Raw genomic sequence first — 14,899 nt, 5'->3', positions numbered from 1 at the left:
ACAGAGAGATTTCTTAGTGAATTGCTACACCTTGGTTTGCGATCTCTGGGAATCTCATGGTGGACAGCTGAGATAAGCTAGAGAAAGATTTAAATTTTGCTTGGGAGCAAAGAATCTTAAAGGCGGAGTTTCAGCCGGTATGACACTTAGTGCGTAGCTGCCTAAAAGATCAGAAATGCTGTCAACAGGCTATAAAAAAAAAAAAAAAAAGGGACAGGCTGTGTTAGAAATGCTACAGGAAGAATGATCTAAAAAGGCTGAGAGCTAGGTGGGGCTATAAGGAAAAAACAGTAGGAGAGCGCTCATTTAGAGAAGTTCTTTAAGGAAGCCTGCCTTATCTGCTGTCTTTATTCCAAGGGAGGAGTCAGTCTCCAGCACTAAATTACTTGGTGGTGGCCAAGGTCAGAATTAATGTTTTCTTTTCCATGGGCCTTTAACCCAGTGAGACGGTTTGGTAAAGGGCTGCTACTGAGGTCCTGATAGCCCCAGGTGAACTGGTTACGATTCTTTTTTTCAGCCACCTGGCATCTAGCAACCAGGTTCTAACCATCTCTCCATCCTTTTGTTATTAGTTGTTACTAGAAGCCTAGTGTCATTTGGAGGCTGGTTCCCTTGAGAGGCAAAGCCACCAAGCTGACACTGAAGGGAGGTAGGTACTCCTTAAGGGAAAATCTAAGCCCAGAGAGACAGCTGGTAACAGCTAGGCTGCCTCTCTGCTCGCCTTTCTGTTTCATAGACAAAGCTTGTGCTTATATTTACAGTGGCCTTTTTGTCCAAAAAAAGGCCTCCTGGTTTAGCTGTGTGACTAAATGCTATTTGTCCTCTTCAGTAGACCTCTCTCCTCTAGATTCCCTTCTTGTTTTCTCACCATCCCACGTGAGATGCTTGTTAGTAACTGTTACAGATCTTCTTTACCACCGAGGAAAGACAGAATCCTGCTAGAGGCCAGAAAGAATGTTCCAGACAGGGATAGAAAGCCCTTGCTTCTGCCTGCTCTCTTCAGACGCCTGAAGGTAGGGAGTGCTCCAGGTCTGCCCCCAGGCTCCAAGGGTGGGTCTCCTAGGGGCTGGAAAATGCCCCACCAATCTGGCTAAGATAAGGAAAGGGTATGAAGAGAAAGTTACAGAAATTTGAAGGGTTAAGCTAAGTTGCTGAGAGTTAGTATAAGTTACAGAGAAAGTAAGGTTAAACAAAGAGAAAGAGAAAAAGAAGGTAAAAAGAGCAGAAAGCTAGGGAAGAAAAGAGACAAAAAGAAGAGGAAGCTAGAGAGCTAAAGAGAGATAAAAGACAAGAGAGGAACATATACTGGCCACAGTAGTTAGGGAACCTAGGAAGACAGTACCTGGCAACAGAAGAGAGTTCCTGGCTAAAGATCAGTGTGCCTAATGCAAAGAAAAAAAAGACACTGGGTCAGGGACTGCCCCAGAAAGAACAAGAGGGGACACTGGAGAGCCTCTCGGTCCTGGAGTGCTGGCTATGTGCAGAGATAGGAGGGAAGCCTGCCCAGTTGTTTTATGGATTCAGGGACCCAATGCTCTGTGCTCCTATGCTCCAGTGGGCCAGTATCCAAAGACCTTGGGTACAGGGGCCTACTGGCAACAAACAATACTTATGGACTGCCCGAAGAACAGTGGACCTTGGCGTGGGCCGGGTAACCCACTAGTTCATAGTCATCCCTGACTGCCCCTATCCCTTGCTCATGAGAAAATTGCTCTCCAAATTGGCTTGCGTGGGCTAAAATGGCTGGGTGAGGCCATGTGTATGCATATCTGCAGACTGTGTATGTGGAGCTTAAGATCTGTCTCAGTGCACCAGTACCTGATGCTGGGAGATGAATGGCTTAGTGCTGTTCTGCTTGGAACACATCGCTACTGCCAGCCGGGCACTAACAATTATCACCCAATCCAGGACTTAAACTGTGATAGAGTGGCTGATGTTTTGCCTTTGAATAGAGTGTCCCAAAAGATGGGACCACTGGTCAGCTGCCATGGACTAGATTCTCCACCTGTTGGGGGCAATCTGGTCACCTTGCTGCCCAATCCTGACCTGGAGCCACCACAGCACGAGTGTCAAGCACTGGCAGAAGCCCATGGGTGAAGGAAAGACCTCTGCGACTGGCTGACTGACCCCTGCTGAAAGCCGAGGCTACCTTGTCCACAGACGAGAACAGTTCTCTTCATGAAGGTCAGAGATAAGTGGGTGCTGCCATGGTGGACAACACAATGTCATCTAGGATGGCTGAACCTCAACCCCCCAGTACATCAGTGCCGCAGATGCCTTTGCCATCTCTTGGATGCCCTGGTGAAGCCAACAACTGTGAGTACTAGTCATTGCTCAGGATATCAGGAGGGAAGAAGATTCAGTGGCATTGGGCAGTAACAAAGCAGATAAAGTGGCTCGGGAAATGGCTATGCAGGAGCCTATCCTGGTTGCAGGCCTGCAAGAGACAGCCACTGAGAACTAGGATCGGACTAAGGGATGGCCTCACTTAGAATGTAAAACAGAAGAAAAGGCCCAAATTGCTTAAACGGAAAAAAAAAAAAAGACAGTGACGCACTTGAGGGGAAAGCTATACTCCCCAGAGAACAAAGAAAAGATTCACTTTCCCAAATACAGAAATGGACTCATTTAGGAGATAAAAAAAATTTGTCCAAGTAGGTAAGTGTATGTAACAGACTTTAAGATTTTAGCCAGAGAGACAGTAGAAAGTATAAGGTATGTCAATAAGTGAATGCTTAGCAAGCAAACAGGGCAAAGAGACCTAGAGAGTTTAGTGAAAAGTCGAAGTGAACTTCACTGAGATAAAACCAGAAAAATACAATCACAAGTATCTCCTAGTGCTTGTAGATACTTTTTCAGGAATAGATAGAAGCTTTCCTCACCAAACGAGAGACGGCCTCTGCAATCATCAAGAAGATACTGGAAGAAATCTTCCCCAGGTCTGGAATGCCCAAGGTAATCTGGTCAGACAACGGCCCTACTTTCGTTGCCAAGGTAAGCCAGGGTGTGGCCAAGTATTTAGAGGTCGATTGGAAATTACATTGTATTTACAGACCTCAAAGTTCAGGACAGGTAGAGTAAATAAATAGAACTCTAAAAGAGACCCTGACCAAATTGACCATGGAGACTGGCACAGACTGGGTGGCACTCCTTCCTTCTTGCTCTCTTCGGAGCAAGAAATACCCCTTCCAGATTCAGCCTTACCCCCTTTGAGATCTTTTATGGGGCCTCAGTTCCCCTGACTCTATTAGATGATGTTACTGAACCAACATGTCATAGTGCCATAGTAATAATGATTTGTGTGCCAGGCTAAAAGACCTACAGGTGATACAGAAAGAAATCTGCTCACAGCTGACAGCAGTCTATGCCCTGGAGCCCCCTGAGACATCTCATCAGTTCCAGGTCGGAAGCAGCTACACTGAGCCCAGACACTCGAGCCTCGCTGGAAAGGACTGTACCTGGTGCTGCTGACCACCCTGACAGCCGTCAATTCTCAGCCCTCACCAGCCACATACTATCTGTTGGGGCTGAGAGCTGAGACCTAGAGGGACACTCAGATCTTCAAAAAGCTCCCTAGACTTACACATCAGATAAGTGGATACATCAGAAACTGACTGGGAAGTTGCTATAATGCTCACTTGAGGAGTGTGCTTTAGAAACAAGAATTTCATGTTTTCCCTCGTTCCATCGGGATAGGTGTGGAAATAGGCTTGATTTCTATTGCAAATGATGTAACATTGCATATGTTAGTACTCCTAACACTTCTTGGGACTGTGCCTCAGGGATCACAACCTGTATGAGTTTAGAAGTTCTGAAAGACAGTCATGACCTTGGTGTATAGGTTCAGATAGTGTCCAGATTGGAATCCTGATGCTAAAGACTTAGTAAGACACAAAAAAGAGGAGTTGAGAATTACTTAGGGCTAAGGCTATCTAGGTGCTGCAAGGGCAGCACAAGGACATCTGCTGTTGCAATACAAGGCTTATAGAGAATTAAAAACTACCATTGACTCAGATATAAAAAGAGGGAAGGACTTTTTAGCTGACCTCCAAGAATACCTAACCTCCCTCTCAGAGGTAGTCCTTCAGAATAGGAGAAGATTAGACCTGATATTCCTTAAAGGAGTCTGTGTGCTACACTGAAAGAAGAATGTTGCTTCTATGTAGACCATTTCAGGAGTAATTAAAGACTCCATGAATAAATTTAGAGAAAGGTTAGATAAAAGACAGAGAGACAGAGAAGCACATCAGGAATGGTTCGAGAGCTGGGTTAGTAGATCTCCTTGGACAACTACTCTGATATCTTCCCTTATGGGACCCTTCTTAGTTTTGCTTCTTCTTCTGATTATAGGTCCATGTATGTTAAAGAAACTAGTTAATAGGCTTGACTCCTACAAAAAGATAGAGACGCTTGACAAGGTTGGTTTGAGTCTTGGTTCACTCGGTCTCCCTGGATGACTACCCTACTCTCTGCTACAGCTGGGCCATTATTAATAATTTTCTTGGTTTTAGTTTTTGGACCCTGTGTGACTGAGACAACAGTACCAGTCAGTTAGGACAACTGGGGAGGCCAAATACAAGACTTGATATCAAAATTCTAAGATTAGAATTATTTAGTAGAAGGAGAAGGGAATGAAAGGAGAATTATATGAATTCTAGGTTTGGAGATACAAAATTAAAAGAATAAACCCCAAAAGGCCACAGATACAAAATTAAAAGAATAAACCCCAAAAGGCCACAGACTGAGGGCTAAGCCCTACAGCCAGGACTAGCAGGCCATAAAGATAAAGGAGCACAGGAAACACTGTCTAGGCAGGACTGGCAAGCCATAAAGATAAGGAAAGGAATGCAGAACAGACCAGGAGTACCGGATCTGACTCACAGGCCACCTGGCAGGAAGAGATAAGCCCCCAGCCCCCGACATCCAGGACGCCCCAAACCTGCCAATGTGTGTAGCTATACCTTATTACCTCATCATGTGAAATAGCCAATCATATGTGAACATGTCTATGTGCCTCGTTTGAATCCACCAATCCCCGTAACTATGCATCTGCTTCTGTACGCCCGCTTCTGCTTCCCCAATCCCTATAAAAGCCCCATGCTGGAGCTGCTGGGCGCACAAGTCCTCCGAAGAGACTGTGTGCCCGCAGGTACCTGTGTTTTCCAATAAACCCTCTTGCTGATTGCATCCGAGTGGACTCGGCTCGGTCATTGGGTGCTTGGCACTCCTCCTGAGGGAAAGGTCCTCTCTGGGGGTCTTTCACTGTCAGTTTATACCCAAAGAGTCGTCTGTGGATATGTATTATGTGCCTTCCAGATATTCCTGCTTCCAGGTGAGAACTCTGATCCTGTGAGAGGCCAGGAAAGTCTGAAAGAATGGCTGCAACCCTGAGGGCAGAGGATAAAATATTTGGCCTAGACCTCCTAATTTATCTTTTCACCTGAAGCCTTATTATTAAATTTTCTTACTGGAATAGGACTACGATCCTGGTGAGGGTCTTCTCTCTTGGATATTTAATCATTTCTTCGTTGTCACAGACTGTTTGAGCTTACTCCAGTCACTGGGAGTTATTCACACCTTCAAATTTGCTGAACTTTTCAGATTTCTAACATTTGTGGCAAACTGAGTAAAAAAGCAATGAATGTTGAGCACTTCACTGGGGTCCAGTGCATATGGAGCTACGGGTGTATGGATATGGTAAGTCCCTAGGAGTTACTCTAAGAAAGTAGGACTGTGCTCTTAGGACCCCTGCGTGACCTCACTTCACTTTGCCAGCTTTGTGGGCTTCTACACTGCTGGTCTCAGAAGAACTGAAAACTAATGAAATAGATGTGTAGCTTCCCATTACCTTTGTCATTGTTAGGATATTAGTAGGAGAGGTTTGATTGAAATATACTCTCAAAAATATTAACAAAACCACTGCCTCTTGTGTACCATCTGGATGAAGAACCAAGTTCACAGACAGTTCTTCACAAACTTCTCAAAGCCAGAAAACTGGAGCATGAAGAAAGCCAAGTCCAAGGCATTCAAAACCAGCATCCTCACCAATGCCCCCAGGAAAGGCTTTGGTAAAAGACGGGAGGTACTGAGACAGTTGGCCCTCATACACTCAGAGAAGACTGTGCCAGGAGAATTGGGGAACGATTGTGGGAGAGAGTAATTAAGTATCAGTAGTCAGTGAGCAGAACGTAAAGTGAAAAAGAAAAAATATATAAATAGAAATAAAATAAAGGTCTTTAACAAAATGGGACACAATGTGTTGCTGAACTAACTCTACTGTGTGTACACTTGCACATGCTTTAACATCTAGAGAGACTAGATGTGATAAAGTAGGATGCCCTTGTCGTTTACATATACTATGTACACAACAAAGATAAATGAAGTGGATAACATGCAGATCACAGATCCATTGTTCCCTCCCATCTATGTGACTCTGCTTCCCTTTATCAGGACTGTGGAGGCCTCCTCTCATCCAGGTCTCAGGGCTCAAGCAAAATGCAGTCCCCTATGATCTCTGGCCAAGTGCTCTTGTGTTCCCAAAATTACTCTGCCTCAGGCTGCAGAGGCACTGAAGGGCCAGCCTTCACCTTCAAGGTGCAACCACTCTTTCAGTCTTTCCAGGCTCTCTGTTACTCAACTGAAGGTTTCAGCAGAGGCCTTTCATCTCAATAACAGAAGCTTACCTAATCCAAAACATTAGGAAGCCATCCTACACTCCTGATTGCCTGCTTACCTGAGACCAAATTACATAGCTCTCCTCTTTATGCCTGTTTCCCTGATTTGAAAGTAAATATTGTGTTCATCTGTGGCATCGGTTGTAAGAATAAAATCCTTAACATTAATAAGAGGACCATGCAGAGCATGGCTTTACATTCTATATACAAATTGAATAGCTAGAGGGAATTACCAAAGAAAACAATAAGAATCCTAACAACAATTACAGAAATTATGAAATGAAATAAAACAAAAACAAAAGCAAAAACAAAAATACCTTGTGGGTGCTGGTATTAAAGGCATGTATTAACTCTGACCAGCTTTTAGGTATTTCCAATAAAAAGCAAACAAACAAACAAACAAACAGCCTTATTACAGTTGCAGCAGGTGCAGGAGAGAAAGCTGGGAGATATCCTGTGCTGCTGCCCCCATGCTGTGATTCTGCAGCAACAACTTCCTTGGGAATAGGAACCTGTATGCAGTGGGATCCCTTGCTGGGCCTGTCATCTCAAAAATAGGGACTTCCCTAATCCAAAACCTTGGAATCCAGTTTACTTCAGGCCAGGAATGAAGTCAACCATCATTAGGGAAAGAGCAAGGGGAAAATTACATAGGAAAAAATATGTGCCTTAATCATAGAAGATCCTCAACTTCTAAGGCCTTCACAATCTCCACCCCTCTCTTCTGAGCTGTGCATAGAGATGTTGTATAACTCCAGATGGTAGGAAAAGGCAGAGTTCTTCCCAGAAAAGTCATATATGATTTTCACCCTGACATCTGTGAGGTGAGGTGGCATCGTATCACAGAGTCAGCTCACCCGGGATAAGGACACAGAAGCCACAGATGACAATGCCAATGGACTCCCTCCTGAACTTAGGGACCCATTAAAATTGAGGTTTAGCCTAACCTTAGGCCATTCCACTCCCTGCCCATCCACCTGATTTTTATGTTTGCTATGAGCAAAAGATCAGAGTGGAGCCCCAAATATCCTCATGATAGGACTTGGAAATTCAGGAAGAATGATATTGGAGAAGGGATGGCTATGTGGTTACAATGTGGTAACTGGGTTCTGACCAGGAACCTCGTCCTTAGCCAATGGAGACTTTAAGGCCAGGCCTCCTGCTTGTTCCAGTGCAGGCTAAGACTTCAGGGTCAGGCCAGCTCCTGAGCCCCACACAGGGCTGCCTGCATACCCTTGTGACTGCATTAGAGCCAGAGTGCTCTCTGCCCCATCCTCTTCTCTCCTTTTTGTCACAGCCATGGTCCCCAAGAGCACTTGTCAAACACCTTTATACATCTATCTCTATCTCAAGGTCAGGTTCTCAGAGAATCAATCCCCATAGCTGACCATAAATGAGTATTCTTTGTGGGTGTGTATATATAATGTTGTAGAACACAGAATAGGGATTCTTGGTGAAAGCTTCGTGGACATGTGTCTTTGCACTGGGATCTTTCCACATGACTTAGATATCCTTGCCATGAGGTCATTACCAGTCACCTTGCCATTTCAGTTTCGTTTTTCTTTTGGATGCTATCGCTGTTTGATGTAAGATCCAAGGCTGAACTTCCATACTGGGCTATGGTTCCAGACTTCCTTTACAGCCATATGGCCCTCGGGTTGTTTCCTTTTGATCCTAGAGGTTGATTAATATTTCCAGCAAGGCTTCCAGTACTTGATAGGTCCATGCTGTCAGAGCAGAGTTATACAGAATTCATATGCTGGCCTTCCTCTGATGGTGCTTACCTTTGCCAAGTCCTCAAACAGGGCAGCGCTTGGAAAAAAAAACCCTGCAGGCAAAGAAATCATATATGTGGGTCTACCCCTGGCTCCTTGAGAAATGACAGAGGATTATGGTCTTGGCTTACTGGTAGTCTTATCTCAAGACTAGGGAAGGGGACTCCAGAGAGCACTAAGCCTTCTCCTCATCCATCATAGTCTGTATAGCCTGTGGCTTTCATGTGGTCAGTGTGATGACCTGAAAATGTTCTAGGCATTTCTGCCATGTTCTGTCTCTATACCTAGACATGACCTCAGGTGTACAGTCACATTGGAAACATAAAAAGCCTTGTATCTGAATTGTGAATATCAATGTGTTTTATATCTGAAATACCACAATAATTGAGTGGCCATTGCTACAGTAAATATTATTAGGGGGTTTCTCCCCCACCGTAGATCATTTAGTTCCCAAATAAAAGACACAAAACTTTTAGATTTAGAATAAGCCTTAAAGTACTAGAGCTGGGCAGACATCAACCCTCTGTGCTATTTTTTCTGCTTCCCTATCCATAACCCCGAGGTATTGCTTGCCATGCTCTGCCTGGGCCACTCCTGTTCTGACAGGCTGCCCCTCATGGTAATACACTCACGATCCACCTACCCTATGGGGTGGTGTCTCCTTCCTTCTCCTCCATGTCCTTTCCCTCTCCTCGTGGACCCTGCCTGAGCCCCCAGGCACAGGGAAACTTTGCTCTGTCCCCTCTCTTCTTCTAAGCCCATGTTGTAGGGATTTTATTAACCAATCAGGGATAACTTAGGAGGCAAAAAAAAAAAAAAAAGAAAGAAAGAAAGAAAGAAAGAAAATCTGGTATACATGAGGATCTCCTTGTCTTGGAGCAACCAGACCTTAGGGTACAGAATTTAACATTTGAATATACAGCAGCACAGACCAGACACCTTATAGTCTGATCTACTTTGTAGTTGGACTCAAAGCTTGGCTCTCACACCCATTGGATGTTCAACCCTGGAGAAATTATTTTACCTTGTGTGACTCAATTCCCTTATCTGCACAGTGAGGATGATAACGAGTGTTAACTCACAGAGTTGTCTTGGGGACTGACGAGTTAACATATCTAGTATTTAAACATTAAACATCATCTACTTTGCATAATTAATAAAAGTCTGTGGAAAGGGCAAAGTCATAAACCCAGAAGAACATTTGATTTGGAAACGGGGCCATACAACTACATCTAATAACAAATTGAGAATCAGGGAATGGTGGAAGACTAAGGCCAGAGAATTGGGAAATCAAGGCCAGCCTGGGCTGCATAATAAGATCGTATCTCAAAATATCAAGACAAGTCATGGTCATAGGAATACTAAATCAAGAAATAGCCATTGTAAAGAATTTACAAAAAGCAAAACAGTGGAGCAGAGTGGACGCTGTGTGTCAAATCCCTCTGCTGTCCATCTCTGGGACCAAGTATGCATCAGATCAGTGACAAGAATGGGGTGCTGAGAGCCTGGAGCAAAGGGATGCTGGCTGCATGGCCACATTTGAACAGCACTAAAGCAGGACTAAATGCTAAGAAAAAAAGCCATCTGCAAAACATGTAAATTTTAATGTCCTCCAGAAAGGCAAAACCACAATAATTTTACTGTTTCTCAAGCTGCTTGTGTCACCAAATTTCTAATATTGGTAAGGATGTGAAAAACTCTTGTGATGCAAACCAGTTGCCAATAAGAAGAGCAACCAGTGTCCTGACCAAGGTGACCTGGATGCTGTCAAATAGGCTGAGGCAGCCTGGACAGCCATCAGAGTGTGTTTAACACACAGATATCTGTCATTTCAAAAGGGGGAAAATGAAGCCACACTTTTCCCCCCACTTTATGCAAAACCAAGAATACTCCAGCATTGAGGCTTACAAATAAAAATATGCCAAGAAACTTCATAGAATGTGCATTTCTCTTGTGTGTGCTCCTGAGTGTGTGTGTTTTGTTTGTGTTTTGTGTGTGTTTTGTGTGTGTGTGTATGTGTGAGTGTGTGTATGTGTGAGTGTGTGTGTGCGAGTGTATGTTTTGTGTGCATGTGTGTATGTCTGTGTGTATGTGTGTGAATGTGTGTGAGAGTGTGTGTGTTTTGTGTGCATGTGTGTGTGTCTGTGTGTATGTGTGTGAGTGTTTGTGTGAGTGTGTGTTTTGTGTGCATGTGTGTGTGTGTGTGTGTGTGTCTGTGTGCACAAATGCTTCAATTATCTGCTATGGTGAATAGTATACCCAACTCAATTATGAAGGTTAGTATTAAGCTGTGAGTAGTATGTGGAGAGTGGTCACAAAGAATAATTAGGAGTCCTCTTCTGTTAAGTTGTCTGAGACTTCCAAATGCTGCATGCTGTGAGTGGGCCTCACATCTCAGCACACTAATTCTATTAAGTACAATTCCCGTGTGTTTTTCTTAAACAATTTTCTATGAAAACCTTTAATAATTTTTTCTCCCATTCATTTTTAGGGGGGCCAAGTGTCTTTGGGGTTTTTTTTTTTCCTTGCTTATTTTAGGTCCAAAGGATTTTCTGTAGCCTTTAAGGAAGTCCTAGTTAGGACACTGGATCTGTATACTTTAGGGAATTAACCAGTTCACTGAGCACATTTTTTGTTTGTTTGGTTTCTGTTTTTCTTTTGAGATCTCACTGTGGGAGCAGAGGGAGCCCTGAGGAAGTGCAGCCGTAAGTGGATTTGTACTATAAACCTGATATGACCATGCCATGGACCCAAAGCCATTTATCCATGGGGAAAGGCAAAGGCCCCCATGCCCCTTGAGGCTCAGAGACATGACAAAGACTTCTCAGGATGGCATTGATAGTGTGTGCAGAAAAAGTCTACTCTACCTTTCTCCCTGGCCCCATCTGGATATTTACAGCCTGAAGACTGCTCCCTGCAGAGACTGCTCCTACTGAGATTAGCTAAATCTGCCCCTTGTCAGTTACATATGCATAGTCCTCCCCTCCTTGTTTATCTGCATGTAATGCCCACCTCCTTGCTGCCCTGTGCAACAGCCCTGCTTCCTGGCCAACTCTATATAATAAGCATGCTGAGCTTCTGGGATGCTGCATTTTCTCCAGCTCACGGACCCAGCCTTCTCCATGAATGTGTGTCCAATGTCATTCTTCATTTCCTCCTCACCCCTGGTCAGGCCCAAGTCCCTGGAGCCACACAAAGGACTTGGCAATCTCAGTCTGCTCCACTTTGAAGGAAGTGCTTTCTAAACTGAAATCTAAAGCACACAGTGGGTTCAGCTCCCTCTCAAGTGTCTTTGGTGAGGGTTGGGATGGGTGTGAGTCCAGTTACATTCTGACTATTGCAGAAGAGTAAAGGATTCACAGTTTGCTTTTGGTGAAGGTGAGCTCCCCAAGAGGCTATCATTGCCAACGTTTTCCCAAGTCACCTTCTAGGAGGTCAACTGACTCCTAGGTGAGTCTTTGGTTACACTGCTTCAGTTTTCTGTGGCTACACTGTCCAAATGGCACCCACTGGTCACACGTGGCTATTTGAGATGAAATAAACTTAGAACTAAAATCTGCCTCTTTAGTCACAGCAGGCAAACCAGGAGGCAAACAGCCAGCCAGAATCCATAGCCAGAAACACAGCAGATATAGAATATTTCTATCATCTAGAAATTTCTCCTGGATAGCAGTGGTCTAGGTTCTTGGTGTCTGGTTTTTCCTTCAGGGAGAATTACTTGCTGTACTAATATCCAAAGGTTTATTTTTAAAGTGATTTTAACAAAATACGACTTACTCATCCCCAAATTAATCCAGTTTAAGTCTACAGTGCAATGGTTCCCCATAAATCTACCCCAGTTCCCCATAAATCTACCTGAGTTCGTCGCTAGACCATGGAACAAAAGTACGAGTGTGTATGCAGTTATGTAAAATGGTATGCAACAGTATTGACCACTGCATAATTATACTGCACTACTTTTGAATTCTTCAAAATTCAGGCCTTTTATTGATAGTTGTACAAAAATACATTATCCTAGAGTTGAGAAAATATACAGTATTTCATCTGGGCTTTTTTTTTTTCATTGAGACTTTAATATTTTTGCATCTTTTGCTAGTATCGTTAGATTCTTTATAAGAGTTTTATTTTTTGGAGTTTTTTTTTTCTTTTTGTTTTTTGGTTTTTTTCTTTTTTGCCAATCTGGTCAGTATTTGATGCCATTTCAATGTTCTCAGGATTTTGATGAAAATAATACTACAATGATAAAGTGATACTCATTTTCTTGAGCCATTTACATATGTATATACACACATATATGGGAAGTTATGTATACATATTTCTATGCTATACTGTGTAGAATACAATTCTATTATATGTCAACATATACATTTTGCTCAATATGATTTCTGTGAATGTTATCAGTCATGGGGAAATATTAAGAGCCTGAATAAACATGGACAATATTTGCAGAATGCACATAAAATTGAAGATGGTATACAAGCAAAAATGTGAAGTATATCACTTACACTTTCATATCGAATGCACTTTAAAATTTTTAATAGATTAAAAAATTTAAATCATCTTTACCCAGTTTCTTGTTTTTTTTCGAAATGTGTTATATATGCTGCTCAAGATCCTTTTAACAACAGTGACCTAATGCCTTAAATGTGTTTCTGATATTTCCATTCACTTGATCACTGTTCAATAATTGTACCAAGTTGATAACTGTACTTTCTTTTTTATCACTTTAAGAATGTAACTTTCATGTGTGAGTATACACTTTTGATCCTAACACTTTGAAGGCATAAGCAGGTGGATCTGTTTTTTGAGGTCAACCTGGTCTATATAGGAAAACCCTATCTTAAAAAAAATCAATCAATAAATAAGCAAAGAAATAAAAAGAATTTAAAACATTTCTAATTAATATGAACACAACCACATCTTTAATAACAATTGATTTTTTTGCAGATAATTCATATAATCAATTTACAAAATGTTACCTAGTGTCATATGGGAACTCAATTTCATTGTAAAATAAACCTGCTTTTCTCTTTTAATTGGTTGCTCTTAGTTAACATTTTTATACGCATATATAATTTATTCTGATTATTTTCTCCCCCATATCGTCTCATCACCTCCCCTATGACTTCAACATATACAGTCTTCTAAATTTAGGATTTCCAATATCTGATTTCTCTTTTAATTATTATACATTCCTTTACTTTTCCATCTATAGTTTATGATATCTTAATAAGAAACCCATTCTGTCATTAGCACTCTCTGTGCTTGGAAGGAGACATTCACATTCTTCAGTTGCTTGTCATCAGTGCAGGAAATGACATCGAGGTCTCTCTCTCTCTCTGTTTCTGTCTCTCTCTATCTCTGTCTCTCTGTCTCTGTCTTCCTCTCTGTCTCTTCTGTCTCTCTGTCTCTCTGTCTCTCTCTCTCCATCCCCTCCACAACTGTTTTGTTTTCTAATATAAGGTCTCACACTTTAGTCTTGAAATCAAGGCAATCCACCTACCTCAGCCTTGTGAGTGTCGGGATTCCAGGCATACACCATCTTGCCCAGTGAATTTTGTGACTCTCGTACATCCCTTTACCATTTCTGAATTATTTTTAATATTGCTGTGACCCTTTTCTAGCTTCTAGATGTAGATACATTAACTGATTAGAAGGTTTTATTTTTAAAAATTTATTTATTTATGTACATGAGCACTCTGTCTGCGAGTGTGCCTGCCATGTCAGAAGAGAGCTTCAGACAGAAGAGGGCATTGGATCCCACTACAGATAGTTGTGGGTCACCATGTGGTTGCTGGGAATTGAACTTGGGAGCAATGGAGAAGCAGTGCTCTTAACCACCAAGCCATCTCTCCATTCTGATAAAAAAGATTTTAAATTTCATTCTTTTCGTGTTTGTTTGCATCTTTCTTCTTGAGAACACTGTAATGGAATGTCCAAATGGTAATTAGTGGCGGTTGGTAGAAGGAGCCATATGTGTGATGCTGCCATATGTGTGAGGGGCTGGCAACAGGGGGCAGAGCCAAGACCATGGCCCTGTGCCCTGAGGCTCACCTGCTGGATGTGGGCTCTCAGCCCCATCAGGATGCCTTCAGGTGAGGACAGCAGGTGGTGGCTTGTGCCCTGCTGAGCCGGCCTAGGAGAGTGGCAACCACAATCGCCATGCCCAAGCCTCCAGCCTGGGGCACCTGGAAGCTCCAGAGGTGATGGCCGCGGGTTGGTCACGGTGGACCTGGAGGCCCGAAGAAGCCGCCCCGGCCTCCGCCAAGCCCTGAGAGGGGACTGACGGGCCTGAGCGGAGGCTGGAGGTCCACACCACGCGCCTCCGCGTGTCGCGCCTCCCCGTGTTGCCTGCACCGCGGAGTGGGCACACGTGTCCTTCCCACCCCGCCGCTCGACCGGGCCCGAGCCCGGCCTCAGGGCAGGCGGAGCTCGTGGGTGAGCGCGGGG

The sequence above is a fragment of the Rattus norvegicus genome, chromosome 9 (genome assembly GCF_036323735.1).
Source record: "Rattus norvegicus strain BN/NHsdMcwi chromosome 9, GRCr8, whole genome shotgun sequence".
In the NCBI taxonomy this organism is placed as follows: Eukaryota; Metazoa; Chordata; class Mammalia; order Rodentia; family Muridae; genus Rattus; species Rattus norvegicus.
Note: the sequence above shows the minus strand (reverse complement) of the source record.